The sequence below is a fragment of the Anabrus simplex genome, chromosome 7 (assembly GCF_040414725.1).
Source record: "Anabrus simplex isolate iqAnaSimp1 chromosome 7, ASM4041472v1, whole genome shotgun sequence".
Classification (NCBI taxonomy): Eukaryota; Metazoa; Arthropoda; class Insecta; order Orthoptera; family Tettigoniidae; genus Anabrus; species Anabrus simplex.
This window is the reverse complement of record NC_090271.1, coordinates 72,319,993-72,342,151: the sequence shown is the minus strand read 5'-3', so window position 1 is coordinate 72,342,151 and position 22,159 is coordinate 72,319,993. Positions and strand designations below refer to the sequence as shown.

At 38.0% G+C, this 22,159-nt stretch overlaps 1 protein-coding gene across 5 annotated transcripts in view; it reads right to left on the bottom strand.

Annotated features, from left to right (window-relative positions):
- Positions 1-22,159, bottom strand: part of LOC136877259 (uncharacterized) — a 137,948-nt gene that overhangs the window by 108,122 nt on the left and 7,667 nt on the right. Inside the window, exon 2 of one of the 5 annotated variants that reach the window (XM_067151136.2) lies at positions 17,070-17,212. The exons of 3 other annotated variants lie outside the window; for them this stretch is intronic. The gene's annotated coding sequence lies outside the window, so the exon portion shown is untranslated. The remainder of the gene's footprint in view (positions 1-17,069; positions 17,213-22,159) is intronic. One more of the 5 variants, XM_067151137.2, reaches the window with a different exon arrangement.

Genomic DNA, 22,159 nt, shown 5'->3' with positions numbered 1-22,159 from the left:
CAAATCATTAACAAATTTAGACACCGCCCTAACACAAAACTCTTAAAAGATATTCCCAAACCAGCTGCTTACACCACATTCACATTCAATACAAACACCTATAGTATAGCTAATGTCTTCAAAAAAACACAATACCATGACTTCTTTTCGAACTAATAATAGAAACCTTGAATTATTACATAACTCCTACTCCTTAAATAGAACAAGTGTCTTTTCTAAATCAGGTGTATACCGTTTTAAGTGCCACAACTGTAATTCTTCTTACATAGGTCAAACTGGTCGCAACTTCAAAATTAGGTACTTTGAACACGTTAATGCAATAAAGCACAACAAATTTTCGGCAGTGGGACAATACATACATGACACAAAACATCCTTTCACTACAATAAACCAGGATATTGAAATTCTCAGCACTCTAAATAAAGGCCCTCTCCTAGACATCACCGAAAACTGTTTTATACACCTTGACCAGTTTTTCAATCCAAATCTTAATCTGAATGATATTTCTGAGAAACCCAATGCCCTTTTCGATTTTCTCATCTCCTTTTTAAATAACCTGAAGTCAACAAATAAGGAATCAATCTTTCACAATTTACACAATACCCTCTCATGCCACTTCCCCCTTCCGCAACACCCCCCTTGATCCTCCTTATTTCCCCCCCCTCCCCACCCAAGGGGCTCTGAACTTCGGAGCGTGGGTTGGCGACCACGAGGCCCTTAGCCGAGTCCTGGCATTGCTTCCACTTACTTGTGCCAGGCACCTCACTTTCATCTATCCTGTCCGACCTCCCTTGGTCAACTCTTGTTCCTTTCCGACCCCGACGCTTTTAGGTTTCCGAGGGCTAGGGAGTCTTTCATTTTCACGCCCTTCGTGGCCCGTGTCTTCCTTTGGCTGATATCTTCATTTTTCGAAGTATCGGATCCCTTCCATTTTTCTTTTCTTCCCACCCTCCATCCCCCAGGGGCTCTGAACTTCGGAGCGTGGGTTGGCGACCACGGGGCCCTTAGCTGAGTCCTGGCATTGCTTCCACTTACTTGTGTCAGGCTCCTCACTTTCGTCTATCATGTCCGACCTCCCGAGGTCAACTCTTGTTCCTTTCCGACCCCGACGCTATTAGGTTTCCGAGGGCTAGGGAGTCTTTCATTTTCATGCCCTTCGTGGCCCTTGTCTTCCTTTGGCTGATATCTTCATTTTTCAAAGTATCGGATCCCTTCCATTTTTCTTTCCTTCCCACCCTCCATCCCCCAGGAGCTCTGAACTTCGGAGCGTGGGTTGGCGACCACGGGGCCCTTAGCTGAGTCCTGGCATTGCTTCCACTTACTTGTGCCAGGCTCCTCACTTTCATCTATCCTGTCCGACCTCCCTTGGTCAACTCTTGTTCTTTTCCGACCCCAATGCTATTAGGTTTGCGAGGGCTAGGGAGTCTTTCATTTTCACGCCCTTCGTGGCCCTTGTCTTCCTTTAACCGATATCTTCATTTTTCGAAGTGTCGGTTCTCTTCCTCTTTTTTCCTCGAATTAGTGTTATATAAAGGATTGTTGCCCAATTGTATTTCCTCTAATAACAATAACCACCATCACCACCCTCTAATAAACGTTCCCCACCCCCTTTCTCTATTTATCATTTCTTTATCAATTACTACGGCAAGTTGTTTAGAGTTGAACCTCGTATTTCTTTCATTATTTCTTCCCATTTTTTAATATATTTTTATTTGGCTTTATTCTTTTTTAACGTTTTAAATTATTTTAAAACCTATATATCCACTTTGATTTTGATGAAATTAAATCCTACACTGTCTTCCTAAGACTTCATTCACGTCACCTTTTACTCTTCGGCCGGAGAAACAAATGCCTACAAGGCCTGCCTAGCAACGACTTTACATAAGTGCATACTTGATCTGCTTATGAACTTCAAATATATTTGTTTTCGGCGCAAGATAGTGATGTTCTGTTTACTCTCTTGACTGTGATTATTGTGTTTTGAACATTAACTGAATTGCTACGATATGATACAATGTTAATATTTTGCCTGTGTCCAATATATTAGTAGTTTTAAGATCTTCGCTAATTGGCTGATGATGACACTTGAAATGTGTTGAAACCGGTCCCAATAAACAGGTTGTAACTACTTTTTACTACGGAGTATTGAAAGGTGGATCCTTCCCTATAATATTGTACATCTTCTTATTTCTCTATTCAATACGGAACAATCATGAAGTTTTTAACTTTATATGTAGTACTGGGGTATTTCCGTGCCTCCGACTTCACGGTATCTTTCAGGTGGCAGCCCACCGTATCCGAATGCTGCCTTCTCTGAACTCTTGGTTCAGCCGGTGGAGTATTCTGTAAAAGACCTTCCATGGCTGACTGTCAAGGTGTCACCTGTGTGGGACTAGGTCCCGAATTACAACTCTGGATGTGATCCAGTGAGGTGATAATGAGGCCGCTCCTCTGGAGTACAGACGCCTTGTGCAGCCGCCCCTAACCTGGAGAACAGACGCTGCATAATGGATTCCAGTGGCATTTCCTCCACTGTGGGGACCTCACCCCACCCAAAGGGGCTCATTCGCCCGAAGCAATTGGCCCCCTTAGGGAGTCAGGTTATTTCCCGCCGCCCAACACTCTGTGTTGGCAATTTTACAGCTGGGTGCCAGACCAGCAAACCCTCCTCCTTTCTCAATCCGGACTTGGGACAGGACAATGGCGCCATATACATTTATGCATAGTAAAAAAAAAAAAATTAAAAATGTGTATCAGTACCTATTAAGTTATAACACTGTACAATTTTAGCAAGTACTGGTAATTACAACCTGGAAGAAATTTTTCAGCCAATTTTACTCTTTCATGCATTTAGTTCTGCAAAAAAGGGTTTATTTGAATGGAAATAAATGTGCTTTATAATGTAGAAGCTTTATCTGACCCTGTAATAATTAAGAGGGGAATTCCTCAAGGCAGTATTATCGGACCTTTGTTTTCTTATATATATAAATGATATGAGTGAAGGAGTGGAATCGGAGGTAAGGCTTTTTGCGGATGATGTTATTCTCTATAGAGTAATAAATAAGTTACGAGATTGTGAGCAACTGCAGCGTGACCTCGAAAATGTAGTGAGATGGACAGCAGGAAATGGTATGTTGATAAACAGGGTTAAAAGTCAGGTTGTGAGTTTCACAAATAGGAAAAGTCCTCTCAGTTTTAATTACTGCGTTGATGGGGTGAAAGTTCCTTTTGGGGATCATTGTAAGTATATATGTGTTAATATAAGGAAAGATCTTCATTGGGGTAATCACATAAAAGGGATTGTAAATAAAGGGTACAGATCTCTGCACATGGTTATGAGGGTGTTTAGGGGTTGTAGTAAGGATGTAAAGAAGAGGGCATATAAGTCTCTGGTAAGATCTCAACTAGAGTATGGTTCCAGTGTCTGGGACCCTCACCAGAATTACGTGATTCAAGAACTGGAAAAAATCCAAAGAAAAGCAGCTCAATTTGTTCTGGGTGATTTCCGACAAAAGAGTAGCGTTACAAAAATGTTGCAAAGTTTGGGTTGGGAGGAATTGAGAGAAAGAAGAAGAGCTGCTCGACTAAGTGGTATGTTCTGAGTTGTCAGCGGAGAGATGGCGTGGAATGACATTAGTAGACGAATAAGTTTGAGTGGCGTTTATAAAAGTAGGAAAGATCACAATATGAAGATAAAGTTGGAATTCAAGAGGACAAATTGGGGCAAATATTCATTTATAGGAAGGGGAGTTAGGGATTGGAATAACTTACCAAGGGAGACGTTCAATAAATTTCCAATTTCTTTGAAATCATTTAGGAAAAGGCTAGGAAAACAACAGATAGGGAATCTGCCACCTGGGCGACTGCCCTAAATGCAGATCAGTATTGATATTGATAAAAAGATGACATGGTGCATAAATGCATAAAACTAAAGTTGCACGTGGAAGTTGCTACTTTACCCTTGTAAAATCAGAAAATAGCATTACACAATCTTTATGAACTGAATTTCAAGTATAAGAAACAAATAGCAATCAAAATCACTTAAGTAGTTCTTTGAGAAAAATAACACACATACTATGAGAAGTTGTATTCATAATAAAAAAAAACATATCAACAGTACATGTCCATATTTACAAATGTACACAAAACATAGGAAGAACATTAGTATATTTCATTACTCTTCTTCATGGCACTTTCTTCAAGATGACAAAAGCAGTCACTGAAATAGTTGTTTTACTAATCTTGCAAAACAATACCTAGCTTCACAAAACCAGTAGTACAACAGCAAAGGTGCTGCTGCAACAAGACCACAACCCAAATGAACTGGGCAACAAACATTGTGGTCATCATGACGTGCGAGGAAAGACAAGTGTCCATAACCAAGTTTTGTATCAGAGACTAGTGAAAACATTATTTACAAGCTTACGTACATTGTACAAATGTCTTCTTTTTAACAATAAATACTGAGGCATAGGGGAATGAATATACAAGCAAACATGATTATATAGAATAATATAATAAATATGAAACGAATACGCTCAGAATATAAACATTGATTATCACATAGTAGCAGGTAAAAAATACATTAAAATATATAGAACTGCAAATGTAGGATGTTGCTAGGTTTGGAAGTTGCAGTATGTAGATTTACACAAGACAATGAAAGACTCCTTTTCTAGACTCCAATGTTGGAACTGAGGAACAAGATTTGTTGTCCTTTTTTTTCCACGCAGTCTCGTTCTCCTGTCATTGAAGACTAAGCTCCCCTTGGAGAAGACTCGTTCACAGAGTACCGAAGTAGTTGAAACACACAAAATTTCTTGAGCTATTTCACTCAAGAAGGTAAACTGAACTTTGTGTTCATACCACCATTTCAATGCATCTTCAGTTCTACTTAGAATATACCATTCTAAGTAACTCTGGACTTCAATAATTGACCTGGATGTAGGAGTCCCTTGTGGAAGTACTTGAGAAAGGCATTTGTCTAATAGTGACCATGGAGAAAATTCATCTCTGTTTTCAACAGTGGGAGTTTGGGGTTTATCACCTTCCAGAGACCTAATTCTCAAAGCTATCAAATTTTGTAGCTTCCTTTTACAGTTTTCCAGTGCTTGGTGATTTTGGAAAGCAAAGTTTTTAAATCTTGGATCAAGAAAGGTACATAAACAAAGAGTGTTGGTCTCTTCAACATGGCCAAATCTCTCCTTGAGCCCAGAGCTCAATGTTTGTATGATATTTTCTGACAAGTCAGTAAAACTTTCAGTACTAAATTTTTCATAAACTGACTGTAGCCCATTAGCCGAAACTATGACAAGTGATCCAGATATGTACTTTTCACCACTAGCTGCTTTTGTCAAAATTTCAAGGGGCTTTAATATTTTACACATTTCATGGATAACTTTCCACTCATGGGTGTTCAGAACAGGTAGATCTTTGTCAATGAGGGCTGTGGTGCTTTTGATGGCATCTTCTAACTCACAAAACTGTTCTAACATGTAGAGTGTGGAATTCCATCTTATTGGTACATCAACAATTAACTTTTTTACTTGAGCGATTCCACTGTTTCTCTGGAAATTCAGTAATTTTTCACTTGCTTCAAAACTCCTTTTAAAAAATTTCACTATTATTTTTATTTTGTTCAGGAGCTCATCGATTAGGTGGATAGCCTTTGTCAAAATAATATTCAGATGGTGAGCAAAACAGCCGAAATGCTTGAAGTGAAGAAGGTCTGTAATACCTCTTTTGATGTTGGCTGCATTGTCTGACACTGCAAGCACGACTTTATTTTCCAATTTGTATTCCTTCATAATCGTTTATAATTCCTGTGATTGTCGGGCTGAGTGGCTCAGACGGTTAAGGCGCTGGCCTTCTGACCCCAACTTGGTGGGTTCGATCCTGGCTCAGTCCGGTGGTATTTGAAGGTGCTCAAATACGTCAGCCTCGTGTCGGTAGATTTACTGACACGTAAAAGAACTCCTGCAGGACTAAATTCCGGCACCTCGGCGTCTCCGAAAACTGTAAAAGAGTAGTTAGTGGGACGTAAAACAAATGGCATTATTATTATTATTATTATTAATTCCTGTGATAAATTCTTACTTGTATGGCTTCTTTCTAAAACACAACATTCTAAGAGGACAGATTTCAGCTCAAAATGATTATATTATATTATTATTATATTAATGAGTAGAGTCTTAAAACTTTCCGCTTCAAATTGTTATTGGTGTTTTTTTATTTTTCACAGGTTCCACTTTTGAACTGAGAAACATAGTTCCTGTTTACATCTTAAGGAGTTATTTATATGTTTGCACCGCACATGCCTTAGTTATAGAAGAATTCCTCCATACCCAAATTTTATTCAGCAGTATTCATGATTATTTTAAGATGACTCCACAGTTTATGAACCACAGTTGAATTCAGGTGTAAATATGTTTTAAAACACAAGATATTTTATTATTGTGAATCGCTCACCAAATTTATTGGGCTTACTACTGTATGTCCACAGGGACATGAATCAACTTGAGAACTATTATTCAGCATTCAGTATATGTTTGACTAGCAAGTCTTTAACTTGTTCAATAAGGTTGTATTATGTCACATTGTTTTAATGTAGATTTCACAGGGTTTTTATATCACGCACAATTCAATATCTATCATGAGTTTTATATAATTTGCCTATTTTCCGATTTCTTTGTACAACCGAGAATGATGCAAAAAGTGTTGAAACTAGTATTGAATATAATTAGAATGTTGTAATTACAGCTATAAACAACATTATTATTGTATTGAATAAGTGGACATTAAAAGTTTATTCATTGTAATTCTCAGATCAATACGGACAAAAAATGAAATTTCTTATGTTAAATTCCATCATATTTTTTACCTTATTCAGACACTGTTCATGTAACGCAGGTATCAAAGTTTTTGAAATCGTCCGTCGATTTGGTAGTACATATCCTGGATTAAGTGCTGTGACAAATGCCTTAAAACCCTTGTTTTCAACTATTTGAAAAGGTTGAAGGTCATGTAGTACCATTTGAGCAAGTAGTTCATCCAGTTCCAGTTCCTTTTTCTTTTTTAGACGAGGTCACTTTTCTCGGTATGTATGTTGCAATTGAACTTTGAGATAACCGCGGCTGAACCTGACAGACTTCTTGCACTTCTGTCGAAGCTGTGCTGGTTGACGGAGTAGGTACTGCTGAAGCTGTGCTGGTTGATGAAGTGTGTGTAGCGACTGCTCGGCTCAATGACAGTGGCTGAATAAAAATAATGAAAAATAGATATGGTACCCATATCATGGCATTATTGGTATGTAATTGGCTTCATTGAATTTAATGTAACATAATGAATATAATTACCTCATCCTGTCTTACAGTACTGGTACTGGACCTGTTGACTTCTGTTGTTCTATACGGATAAGATATAGTTGGATGTTTTCTCTGCATGTGTTTTGTTAAATTGGTAACAGATGTTCGGTAAGACAGTTTCTGGCTGCATATATCACACCTGGCATATTCATTGTCAATAGCCATGAAAAAACTCCACACAGGACTATTATGTTGTCTCTTACTAAACATATTTGTCTATTAATCTATTTATTATTATTAATCTATCTATCTATCTACCTATCTATATCTATCTATCTATCTGTGTGTTATTATATGTATCTATTATAAAGAATTAATTAAAATTATTCACTACACGACGCACTTGTGAGTAAAACAGAACTGATTTACTGAGAGACCAACCACATAAAAACAGGAATGGAAATGGTGACTCCCTTGATCTGTGAGGCAACTGGGAGATTTTCCCGGCTGTCACAATTTTTTTAAAAACTCAATGCGAAATAAATTGAACATTAATGAAAAGTTATTTAACAGAGAGTTTCTATTCTATAAATATATTCATGAACCATAGGTTTCAGTAATTAAGGTGCTTAGGTAGAAGAAATCGAACATACATACCCTATTCTCATTTTAAAACGCTGCCTTGTTATCTGTGTTTAAAAATACAATCGCGCTATCTCTCGGGTAAACTCGTGAAACAGAAGTTCGCTCTACTCAACTAGTTGGTGGTTATAACCTAGGTAGCACTGGCTTCACACAGCTACAGCAAATATCATAGACCTGTGAGCGTGAATCAGGTAGATGACGTAAACGATATTTTGTCACAGATACTTCAGTCACAGCGTATCTGATATATCGGTGACAAAGTAGTAGGGTGTGATTTATCGACCATCTCTACAATAACTGAACACATACGCAGGGAATGCATTCTGTAAAAATGTTACACTCATGGTCACAGGTTGTAAACAAATGTCTCCAACTTGTAATTGTTTTCACCAACTATCTTTTAATCGTAGTTAACAATCTTTTAATAGCGAGTTTCCTACATGATGTACCGTATGAAACTTATGTTTTTCATATTCATAGGGAAAATTTCAAAACAGTATTTATATTAGACTCCTCATCCATGATAGAGCTACCTACAGCAGCATATCTTTTTAACCTATTTATGCCCAGGTGGGTTGTTTTCGACCCATCAAATTATATTATCCTTCTTTAAGCTATCATATTGTTGACACTTATAAGATCAATTAAGTTAACCATTATATATTTCGTCATACATTTAGGCGGAAATTTGATTCATTGTTGGCGTTATTCTTGATCTGGAGTCAATGGAAGAAATATGGATTGTCAGCCCACTGCACGCAGGAGAAGAATGTGAGTAGAATTGACAACTGTCATTGGCATGCCATTCATTGCAATATTTACTACCGGCATTTAAAACTTCAATAATATATGTACATAATTGGATATCCCCATAACTTGCTTAGAATTTCCGGTATTTTCAATAGAACCTAGTGAGGGTCACTTACCACCCGCTGGGCAGTTACCCGACAACTATCACAGACTTTTGAATTCGCTCGAAAATTACCATATATTTAGTTTAAATCATACATAATTAGTCTTAGTATTCCTAATTGCTCTGTAATTTACTGCAGAGCACAGCAACTAATAGTTGCAGAAATTCTGGATGAGCTCGAAGCGGCCGATCCTTCAGATATCCTCGACTCAGGTGTTGATATCTTTATTGGGCTGCCTGAAGATGGAAGACAAAAAACAGATGCTGACTCTGGTATTGAAGATTGTTCAGATCCCGACAGACTAAATCGTGCTCAGCTTCAAGCTCCAGCAGAGTTAGATGCAGGTACCAATGAAGAGTGACTTCAATTCAGGACTTCCTCCCGAATTCAGTGATGAACCTGAACCACAGGTTGAACATGTTGAAGGTAGAGACTTGGACACAAATTGTACAAGTGGGACAGCTTAATCGTACTCTTTCTATTGGGAAATAGGTGATATGAAATTCCCACCCTCTTCTTCGTCCAAAGTTCGTTATCCAGGTAAAAGAAACTTTACGATCCAATCACACCTTATAGATTTTTTGGATGCATTTCTTGAAGCAGATACAGTTCTTCAAATATTGAAATATACCGTTGGTTATGCTTCTTACACTAATAATCCACAGTTTCAATTATCATTGGAAGAGATGTACTCTTTCCTCAGCATACTTTTTCTGAGTGGAAATGTACCCCTACCACGAAGAAGGATGTTTTGGGAGAACTCGGATGATGTTAGAAACGAACTTGTTCAGAACAGCGTGTGTAGGAATAGGTTTGAGGAAATATTCCGATTTCTTCATGGTTGTGACAATTTTCATCTCCTGGGAGGTGACAAAATGAGTAAATTGAGAAAGTTTATAATTATCTAAACAAGTCATTTCTTATAAATGCTTCCAATGAAGACAAAATATCTATTGATGAGTCTATGATCCCGTATTTTGGGTGCCATGGGTGTAAGCAATTCATCCGTGGCAAACCAATTCGTCTTGGCTTCAAATGCTGGGTAGTCGCTCAGTGGACAGGCTACTGTCTCCAGGCTGACATTTACCAAGGATATAAAGGAGGAGAAAGGAGAGAGAAAGGAGTGGGATTAGGTGAAGCAGTAGTGATGACATTTGTGGATATTCTTTCTGAAGTATTTCCTGGGACGGCTTTATCTTTCTATTTCGACAACTTTTTCGCGTCAGCTAAGCTTCTATGTAGAATCTCTGAAAAAGGCCATCATGCTACAGGAACTCTCAGGAGCAACAGAATGTTAATTATGTCAAATCAGTTTGGTGTATCTCCCATTCAAGAGGTCACAAGATACTCAGTCAGCCAACGGGGTAAAATGAAAGTCAAACAGCCACATGTTTTCCGTAAGTACAACCAAACCAAGGGTGGAGTTCATCTCATGAACCATAACGTGTCAGATTTACGAATTTCAATTTGTGGCAGAAAATGGTACATTACTATTTTGAATTGGTTGCTCGATTTATGCATGAACAATGCCTGGATTCTTAACAGAAACTATGGTACATCTCTTGATGCCCTAACTTTCTGTCGGGAAGCAACCAAAGCAATTTTCTACAAATATGGGACAGCTCCAAAGGGAAGAGGTAGACTTACATCGCTTGACATTATCAAGGAACACCAGAGGAAGGACCGTCAAGGGCTGATATGTCAACAACCTAGGCGCCGATGCAAGATTTGTTGCAATAAAACAGTGAAGGCCTATGCAAGGCGTAATGTTCCCCTTCACGACAGGTGTTTTGTAAATTACCATGAGTGAGTCTCAGTTCCACTGTCAGTTATGGGATCTGAAGTTACGTGTTTAGGGTGCTAAATATTATTATAATTAAACAGAACAATGACAATTATTGCTTTTTGTGCCATTATAATACTAATTTCTAAAAGTAAGTGAACTGTAAGTCTGTAGAAATAAATTGTTGCTAAGGCTGATGTTCAGAATATCCTCTCTCCCTGTTTCCCAAGCAAGTGTTTAGCGGGTCGTTAACGACCCATGTGTTTATGTAGGTTCTAAACACGTAATATGGTTTTGTTCATTTGTACATGAATAATGGGTCGTATTAAATGTTTATATATACAAGTTATCAATATCGGAAGAAAAAAATAATTTGGGCATAAATGGGTCAAGAATATTATTTCCTATTAAGATGAGAACGGGCAATTTCTTCAAGGCAGCCGGTGTGAACTGTATCATCTTTTGCCTTAAGGTATATACATTTGAAATGTTACTGCTTATATTGGATTACCATTGCTTATTTCACTGCTTATTTGCTCAGGACTGTTTATTGTCACAGTGTTGGTATACAACTGGCTGTATTGCATTCCTGGAGTGACTCTGTTCCCTTCAAAATTTCAGCCAATGGTACTGTGTCCTTAAGTTTGCATTGCACGATTCTTCTAAACATATTAACTAGGGCTGTATTGGAGGGTTGTTGGCTTTCGGAATGAAAACATTTGCCTCTTACAAGTTACGGTACACAACTTCATATTTGGACATGGTATAATGAGTTACGCCTAAGTGAAGTTTTAACCCATGTTTAACCCATGTGGGAAATCTGCAGAAACTATGGAAAATCCGGAGAAGTTGGCATCTCTGCAACAGAGATAACCAACATGTTGTATACCAGGCTCAGACATTATTGATAACTCAAAATGAACTACACACAGGACCAAAACAGAGGAATACTCAGTTGCTAGCGGTGGCATGCTTACAAGGAAGGGTACTCAACTGTTCTTGCGCACATTTTGAATCTATATAGTGTGTTGAATAGACAATATCAAAATATGTTTAGGGCAAGAAACATAGCTACGAGCTGCCAAATATAGACTAAGAGTACACATAAAGACAGGAATCCTCATGCAGATTAGCCCAAACGCTGCTGAATGTTGTAGATAGGCAAGCAAATGCATTCAGTAACGTTGAAATACTGGAAATAAAATACCGGGTGTCCATAGTTGAAGTTATGGTATTCAGTGTGGTACAGCACGGGCTGTATTGATCATAGGAGTCTGAAATTTTTAACAAACATGCTGGTGTAATCAAAGGCATCTAAAATTTAGTATACGATCAATTAGATGGAAGGAAAAGAGGAATCTGAAATACACTGTAAAGTGATTTTACATTTCGTATGTAACACTGAAGCTACACAAATTTAAAATGTACTGCAGATATCTAAACGTTCCAATTTGTGTGTTGTGTGGCATCTCTTCAAGATAACCTACATTCATACCTTTCACTGTGTTTCGGACATCGCCTTAAAGTTGTCGCGTATAATTAAACACAATTGTACATTGCACCGTCATATACTGGAGTACCTAATTATGGCACGAATACTCTATAACATTGTAAGAAATTATTTCCTTCGTCACCAAAATATTGGTAAATGCAAGCACTGGTCATGTGGATATTGAATGTGGGGTCTGATAACAATGTACACCTACAGTCACCATCACTTTCTGTACTTAGCCTACTCATTTGTGTTCTTACAATGCCAGAATGCGTATCCTTTATAATTATGTTATACTATGTCAAAATAGACCTCGGTAGAAATGAACACCCTAGTCGCTTGCTGACCCGTATTTACGGAATGGTTGGCCCAAGTGTGGTATAAATGCCTGTCTCTAGCCTTATATCAAAGAGTAAGTTCCCAGAAGGTGTGTCAGTCAAACTGTTGAGCCCATTGCCACACTTGGGCGCAACTCTCATTTTCACGATTGGAAATATTTAAAGAGTTTGCTACTTCAACATCATTACAATTACTTCCTGAAGGTGATAACCAAGATGCTGTAATGGTTCAAATCCCGTTACAAATATTTCTCTGTATTATTATTATTATTATTATTATTATTATTATTATTATTATTATATGTCCGACTAGTTGGCTGAATGGTCAGTGTACTGGCCTTCGGTTCAGAGGGTCCCAGGTTCGATTCCTGGCCGGGTTGGGGATTTTAACCTTCATTGGTTAATTCAAATGGCTTGGAGGCTGGGTGTTTGTGCTGTCCCCAACATCCATGCAACTCACACACTACGCATAGCACTATCCCACCACAACAACACGCAGTTACCTACACATGGCAGATGCTGCCCACCCCCTCATTGGAGGGTCTGCTTTACAAGGGCTGTATCTGGCTAGACATAGCCACACAAAATTAAAAATTATTATTATATTTGTATTATTATTATATTATTATATATTATTATCTGTATTATTACTATTATTGTAACTATTATTATTGTTTGGTTCAATTCTATAATCTGATTTTGCTATTATTAATTATTTAAAGTTAAAAACTTCATGACCGTTCCGTATTGAATAGAGAAATAAGAAGATGTACAATATTAGAAGGATCCACCTTTCAATACTCCGTTGTAAGTTGAACTAAAAAGAAGTCACAACTTGTTTATTTGGACCGGTTTCGACACATTACAAGTGCCATCATCAGCCAAATAGTAAAATAGGGCAAGATATAAAGATCTTAAAACAACTAATACATTGAACACAGGCAAAAAATTAACATTGATTCATATCGTAGCATCTTCTTATGTATTAATTAATTACTGCTTGCTGTATTGTATTTAATTATTATTATACAATCTTCCTGCAACAGCTGCAGGTTGCCCAAAGACAAAGAGTACCTTCACAACAATAATGGATGTGGATACAATAGATAATGTGTTCGTATGATGTTAAATGTAGGCAGTCGAGTGAGGCATGTCAAACATTTATTTGAGGTCCGCAAGCATGGTTCTTGAAGATCATGACGGACTTCTTGAGTGTGGTAATGGCGATGTTATAGATAAAATCTCTATTTAGCCCAAAGGTATTGCAGAAGTTGACAAAAAATGCAGGTATTGTTCCTCGAGCACCTAACATTAAAATCATGTAGAGTGAGACTTACTGCTTAATAGTAGACATGGATATATTTTGTGAAATAACTTTAAAACATTGCAACATATGGTGTAACACTGCTACAGTAACTGTCGAGTCATCACTCTGTCATTGTATGCTTCTAGCAATGAGATAATATTTAGGGAGTTCCTAATTTGCCTGAGGCTATTTCAACACAATATGTAACATTTGTAGCTGAGTGGGAGTGGTGACATGGCTGTTTTTAGCTCTGACATGGGTGTTATACCATGTGACAACTAATGTATATATAAAGGGCTGTATCCTATAGCAGCTAGTCAATTGGAAGGAGCCGGATGGTGAACAGTGAGATAGTTGTATGGAGAGTGAGGCCACAGTTGGTCAGTCTATCAGTTGAAGATAGAGCAGTGACGTGGATACGTAATCATCAGTGACCAAATGGATTATATGTTCGGAGTGTGTTTCGTGTATCGGTTCGGTCGGGTTCTTATGTCAGTTCGGTGACAGCCGAATATTGAGTCGTCATAATGCAGACTAACAGTTATTAGTGCACTACTTGTAAAGTTGATTGTGAAGTGTGAATTTAATTTCAAGCCATGCTATATCTCGTTTGTGAAACTAATTTGGTGATGTAAAAGGATACATCACCAAATCAGGTTTGAGACACCTACAGCTAATACCAATTCAAAGGAATATGTTGTAATAACACTCAAAGTGTTCAAGGTACATTTAAGTGAGGGATAAATTTCTTGTACAACTTTTAAATGTCTGACCAAAAGGATTACAAATTTAATGCCTACAGTTTCTTTCAGTTGTACTTTCAGAACTTTATATTATCTATATTATCGCAACAAGTCTTGCCATTTCAATTATAAATTTAAAGAGTATATTTTGTTTAGTATCAAATACAATTGTTTTATTTCAATAGTAGATCAGATAACCTCAAATTTTTTTTAATGGGGAAACCAAACATCAATGTCCTTTTCCTAGAACCTATGTGTTATGCTGTCGAAGTAAGCTTATTACCTCACACCCTGGAGATATTTAAGATTTTCATTTTTTACCCCCTGCGGGTAGGGGACCCACATGTAGAATACACCCGTGGTATGCCCTGCCTGTCGTGAGGCGACTAAAAGGGGCCCAATGGGCTCTCAACTTGGGAGTGTGGATTGGCGACCACGGGGCGCTTAGCTGAGTCTTGGCATTGCTTCCACTTACTTGTGCCAGGCTCCTCACTTTCGTCTATCCTGTCCGATCTCCCTTGGTCAACTCTTGTTCTTTTCCGACCCCCACGGTATTAGAGCATTCGAGGCCTAGAGAGTCTTTCATTTTCACGCCCGTCGTGGCCCTTGCCTTTCTTTGTCCGTTACTTCATTTTTCGAAGTGACGGATCACTTCTTTCTTCTTTTTTCTCTCTCTTTACCCCCTGTGGGTGGGGACGCAGAAGAATAATACACCCATGGTATCCCCTGCCTGTCGTGAGAGGTGACTAAAAGGGGCGACCAAGGGATGATTGAATTAGAAGCATGAAACTACTTTTGATTTGTACCATCATGCGGGGAACACCATGGGTTGCCTGTACATGCGAGTAGTACCACTAAATTAGGTACGAAATAGGTTTGTGATCAGTAGCAGTAAAGAGGCTGGCCTAGGGGTTTCCAGTACCCGAGTGTCGTACCCATGTGAGCAACACTGTGGGTCTGGGCGTAGCCTGTGAGTTGTTCCGCTATATGAGCGGCACCGTGGGTCTGCGTTGCCTGTGATTAGTACCCACAATGTGAGGAACACCACGCGATAGTGCGAGTTCTTGTGGTTAGTACACCTAGGTGAGGAACCTTATCGGTTTGCATTGGCTATGAGTGGCATCATTGTGTAAGAAACACCATAGGTCTGCGTTCCCTGAACGAAGTGCAATACTTGTGAATAGTACTATCTTGTGTCGAACACCGTGAGTCTTTGCTACTTTTGATTAGTACCCCAACATGACAAATACCATGGTACTACTTTACTCGCGACATGTACCATTCTGTTGGTCCCTTGGTCAGTAATACTATTATTTATGATCTTTTTTTGAGTCTGATGCACTATTTTCTGTTGGGTTCATGTCCATCTATCCATTCATTCTTCCTGACATTTTTTATTTTATTTTGGTCAGTGGATGAATTTGAACTTTTTGTTATTTCATTTCGTACCATTAGGGGCTGATGACCTCGATGTTAGGCCCCTTTAAACAACAAGAAAGAAAAAATTCTCATTTTATTATTACTACATTTATTTGTAGCTGGCGCCCATCAAGAATTGTATGTTTAAGTAATCAGTAGGCCATATTTTTTAGTAAGAGCGATATGCACTCATTTTTTCATATCTCCTTTCTTGACTATATATGACCTTCTAGGTACCGTACTTAAAGTACTGTATTTTAGCAAAATGTACTCATGAAATATCGTGAAATCTGATTTGTTGAGCGAATTGCGCTAATAATCACGAAATATACCCCACTTGGTACGATAAGTGCGAAGTAGTATTGGAAAAGCTCTCCAATAAACGTTTAAATGCTTCTGACAACTTTACTATTGTATTTTTCTTTTCAGTTGGTTGATAGTGCAGTATATTCTCTACACGAACGCACACAAAGCGGTGCGCATTGTGTATCGGAAGTATGTGTATTCACTTCCGCGATCTCTAACCCAATTGATAAAATCTATATCTGTTATCGATCACATCAAATAGCGATGTGGTCGTAACAAGACCGGTCGTTTTGGCAGTGAGAGTACGTTTTGATTCTGCAAGAAAGATTCTAATGCGTAAATAGGCCTACTGTAGAATAATGTTCGTATTACATGGAAACGAAAAGACATGTGCGATAAACACTGCAGAGAATCAGAAGTCTTTTAGTATTCTTCATAGTATTTAGCGGAGAGGTGGCGTGGAATGACATTAGTAGACAAATAAGTTTGAGTGGCTTCTTTAAAATTAGGAAAGATCACAATATGAAGGTAAAGTTGGAATTCAAGAGGGCAAATATTCATTTATAGGAAGGGGAGTCAGGGATTGGAAAAACTTACCAAGGGAGATGTTCAATAAATTTCCAATCTCATTGAAATCATTTAAGAAAAGGCTAGGAAAACAACATGTAGGGAATCTGCCACCTGGGCGACCTGCCCTAAATGCAGATCAGTATTGATTGATTGATTTATCTGCACTCATTATTGATAACTCGGGCTGTTTACTTCTGAGAGAATATTTTTTGTCTGTAGCATAGATATGTGCATATTATAGTACTGTACCAACATGGTCACAACTTCACTGTGCAACTAACTGCAACTGCCGAATTTTCTTCTGCTATCGTTGCAATTCTTCATCTTGTTCTTAATATCTTTCTAGATGCGTGGTGACTATTCAGATGTGCCATACGTCATTGATGACGTAACTGTGGAAGAATATATAACACATTACTTAATTATGTAATTTCTCATTTTTTATAAATACTGAAATACTGCATGTATGTGAGCTTTAGAACACATGATTCTTCACTATAACTGCTTTAGGCCCCTTCACATATTTCTGAAATTGATTTATGCTCTAAGCACTGGCTTTGTTGAACGGGTTTTAATTTTAAGGTTAATATTTTCCAGTATTATTTTTGGGGAGGCTTTTATCTGAATTGAATTTTTGTCCTTGTAAGTATGCTAAAATAACTGTCTCACAATTGGCATTGCTATGTGGAAATGATAAAATAAAAAGCATTACATTAGAGATTCTGTCATAAATAAGAACACCACCAGCATTAGCATCTGCATCTGCGTTGCCAGTCCCTGCTGAACAATTCTCTCCATCTACTTAAAGAACAAGGAAAATCCTGGGATTTTTCAGAAAATACAGGAATACTAAATCTGCTCTCAAAATCACGATACAAGTCTCTGCAAATGAGAGAGAGGGAGGATGGACCAAAAATAGATAGTATACCGCTTAAATTGGGGGATTCGGCGCGTCTGCTATAATTGTATGTTGGTACGTTGGCATGTAGCGCATGTCGTACTGCTCCTCACCATCGACTACGGTGTTCAGCCAGCCGGGTTGCTTGCTCCAGGTTGGTGTTGAGTACAGTTTCTATAAGGTCAGTCCAAAGGACTGGCGGCCTGCCATGTCATCGCTTCGCAAAAAGGACTTCCCCTGGACCACGAGCTTCTCTAAGTGGGGGCTGCGAGCAATATGCCCAAGAATATATACCACACACTGATTTCTGTTTTTTTTTTTTTTTTTAATGTCTCTGTGGTAGCATACAAATGCATGCATGTAAAGAAGACCGTATTAGAAGAACTTGACTGCAATGAGGAGAAAATTAGTTTCCAGTGGACATTATAGAATCTTCCAAAGATGAGGAAGATATATGAGAGTGATAATTTCTCTCAGAGTGAACAGTCCGGTGAAGAAGGAACTGGCTGTCAGATATGCAAAGAATTTTTTCTTGGAAAGGAGAACTCAACCAAATGGAATATGCACTCACCTCCAAGAAATGTGAGAACCAGGAGGCAAAATATTGTTATAAATCCACCGGGATGAAGGGAATCACATGTAATGCCACTAGCCTGTCAGAAAACTGGAGTTTGTTCTTCTCAAATCCCATGATTAATGCAATTGTTACCTCCACAAAAAAATGGATTGAGAAGCACATGACTAATTTTCAGTATGATAAGATGCAATATATACAAATTATATGAATGTAACTTAGGCAGAATTTGGATTTATGGCCAGGAGTGCTGTAATCTTCCTAACAAAATCTTGATGACTTGTACGCCACAGATTTCACAGATGTCAAATTCTTTTGGATAACAATGGCTCTCAGGAGGCTCGGATTTGACAATGTCGACGACAGGTAACAGACGTAAGAACAAGATAAAGGGGCCCCATGGTCCCCAATAAGAGGAATATTGGAATAGTTCAATTCCAACTCCTCACATCATTATTCTGTTGGAGAGTGCATAACAACAAATGAAATGCTATAGCCATTCAGAGGAAGGTGAGGGTTCAGGCAGTACATGAAATCTAAGCCAGAAAATTATAGCTTGATAGAGTTTGCCCTCAATGATGCAAGAAATTTTATGCCCTCAAAACATAAGTTTATGTCAGAAAGCAAACTGCAGGACCATTTGAATGTGGTTCTCAGGTTGATAACCCCAATATCATGCACAAGACACAATGTAACAATAGACACTTGGTACACTTCCACACCGTTATGCAAACAACTCCTGCACCAGCATTGGTTGACATTTGTTGAACCCCGCAGAAAAACAAAAGGGAAATTCCACCCCTATTTGTTCTGAGAAAAAACTGTGAGGAGAAATGTAGTCTTTCTGGATCTGAAGAAGATCCTATGTTGAAAACAAAATGGAGTTGTACTTCTTCCTTTCTCAAATACATTCGATGGTTGTGGAAACTGGTGAACAGGAAAAGCCAGAAATGCTCACATTATACAACAAAATGAAGGGACCCTCGATAAAATGAAAGTAACATACACTGTCAAAAGAAAGTGTAATCAACGGTCATTAGCTTTTCTGGAATTATGAATATTGGTGGCATCAGAACTTACGTAGTATTACAGGCGAACACAAGCCAAACAATGAACAGGCACACGTTTCTCACGACTTTCTCAAAGGAACTCTGCATGGACTTTCTGAAAGCAAGTTACAGTTGAAAGCCTCCTTCGGCAACTGAAAGTTACAGTTGAAAGCCTCCTTCGGCAACTGAAAGGGCAACTCTGGCTGCTCACCGACATTCCTGACAGGCAAAAATCATCAAAGCCACAGATGCACCTAGAAGATGCAGTGTCTGTACCTGGCAGCAGAATAGGAAGTTGAGTGCTATGTGTGCAATCTGATGATAGTACATTTGCAAAGAGCACACTTCCAGATAAACAAAAAGAATCCACGTATGCTACATTTACATACAATAATCCTAATATTTATCAAGTCTCAAACCAATTTAAAAAACAGGATTTTAAAATCACTTTTAAAACACAGAACACAAATCAAAGTATATCTCTAAACCATAATGTTGTTAATTTTAATAATGATCAATATTCAGGTTCAGGGATTTATAAGCTCACGTGTGCTTAATGCTTCGCATCATATATTGGACAGACAGGACGTAGCTTTTCAACAAAATTTTTGGAACATTTTAATGCAAATAAACAAATAAATTTTCAGGTATGAGCATACACATGAGGGAAACCGGACACAATTACACAACAATAGAACAAGATATTATTAATTCTCAAAATTTTAAGAAAAGGCAAACTAATGCATGAGTACAAAAATATCTACACTTTTTTAGACAAACATTTCAATAAAAACCTCAATTTAAATGATACACCTACTATACGAACTAATTCCGCAATTATCGCAAATATTAAAAATAAAAGAGAGTACCTAACATCAACAAAGCTCCCCTCATCAAGGTTGCACGCCCAGTAAAACTCCTCCAAGACCAACCAAAACATTGTCCACCCACCCCTCCCCTACCCACCCCCTCCTCAGGTAGCACACAGATACAACACTAGGTGTACAGTTTCAGCGACAGTCAGTCAATCCGGTAGTGCCTTCAAGACAAGCTGGCTGCAAGAGAGATGAGAGGGTAAGTAATAAAGCTAAAGCGATTCCCCATTAAATTAACAATACACACTTCGATATTAAGAAATACATTTTTATTCTCATTTCAGATACTCATCAACTTCATTCTTCAAATCGAAGCTACTGAATTCCATCTTTAACACAACAAATTGAGTAGTGCCCATTCGATCCTCGTTAACGACAAGCGGCATGCCACTTCAACAGCTAAGCAACCCAACAAGCAACTCAACAACTAAACAACATCCCATTAATAGGCTTGCTAAATTAAAATTTCTGAGTGACGCCAGATTTGATAACATAATAATAAAATCAAGAAACAGTGACTTTTAAGGATTCCTTTAAAAATTGACAGGACAGCACTGTTAAACACTAAAATTACTGTTTTAAGTTACAAACACTAGCTATTAGTTCATTTAATGTTATTGTTGTTTACGTACGTTTGTTTACAAAACTTATTAGACATATAACAACTTTGCTATAGAATTTTCCAATGGGAACTAAAATTATATCTTCAAGAGTACGTTTCAAAAATAAATCAACACAACAGTGGACAATAAGACTGTGTGCTAAAATCTGCCAAAGTTGTTAAAACTTTTTTTTTTTTAAAGTATAGTTTTTTAGTGTTTTTCCAATTTTTTAAATTAGGTTTAGTGCAACTCATTATATATGTATAATCCCATTGGCCATCTTTATCTAGCCAAATATGGACACTTATGTAATGCAATAAGCACATTTTAACATATCTTCCATAATATAGCCTTTTATAGAAATACTACAAGATTAATATGAACAGGATCCTGAATATATTTGTACGATTTTGAGGTAAGAAACATGGCTGATGATGCCCAAAAATAAGGGCAAAACATGTCCAATTAATAGAATCGACAATAATGTAAGGTTATAATGTGGAAAGAAAATATATTGTATTGAAAAGGTAGACAATTTTCTAATAAAAATTAGATTTTAATGTTAATTTGAAGCTCAATATGGATGAAAAAAAATGAAATTCATAACATGTAATAAGCGGTATGTTCTAGGCTGTCAGTGGAGAGAAGGCATGGAACGACATTTGTAGATGAATAAGTTTGAGTGGTGTCTTTAAAAGTAGGAAAGATCACAATATGAAGATAAAGCTAGAATTCAAGAGGACAAATTGGGGTAAATACTTGTTTATAGGAAGGGGAGTTAGGGATTGGAATAACTTACCAAGGGAGACGTTCAATAAATTTCCAATTTCCTTGCAATCATTTAAGAAAAGGCTAGGAAAACAACAAGATGGGAATCTGCCACCTGGGCGACTGCCCAACATGCAGAGTAGTAGTGACTGATTCATTGATTCATGAACAGCATTCCCGGGGATGTTTTCTAACAGGATAATGCATACCTCCATGCAGCTGTTGTAACCCAACGTGCTCTAAAGTGTGTCAACATGTTGCGTTGGCCTGTTCGATCCCCCGATCTGTCCTCAATCGAGCACGTATGTGACATCATTGGACAACAACTCCAGCGTTATGCACAAGCTACACTAACCGTCCCTGTATTGACCGACCACGTGTCAACAGGTATGGACGTCCATCCCACAAGCTGACATCCAGCACCTGTACGACACAATGCATGCCTTCATTCAACAGTCAGGCGATTACACCGGTTATTAATGGACCAGCATGGTACGTTTGCAATGGCTTTTCTTGCGCGGATATTAACCTGAAGTCTTGTACCTTTAATCAATTAAACACGTTACTTCAACA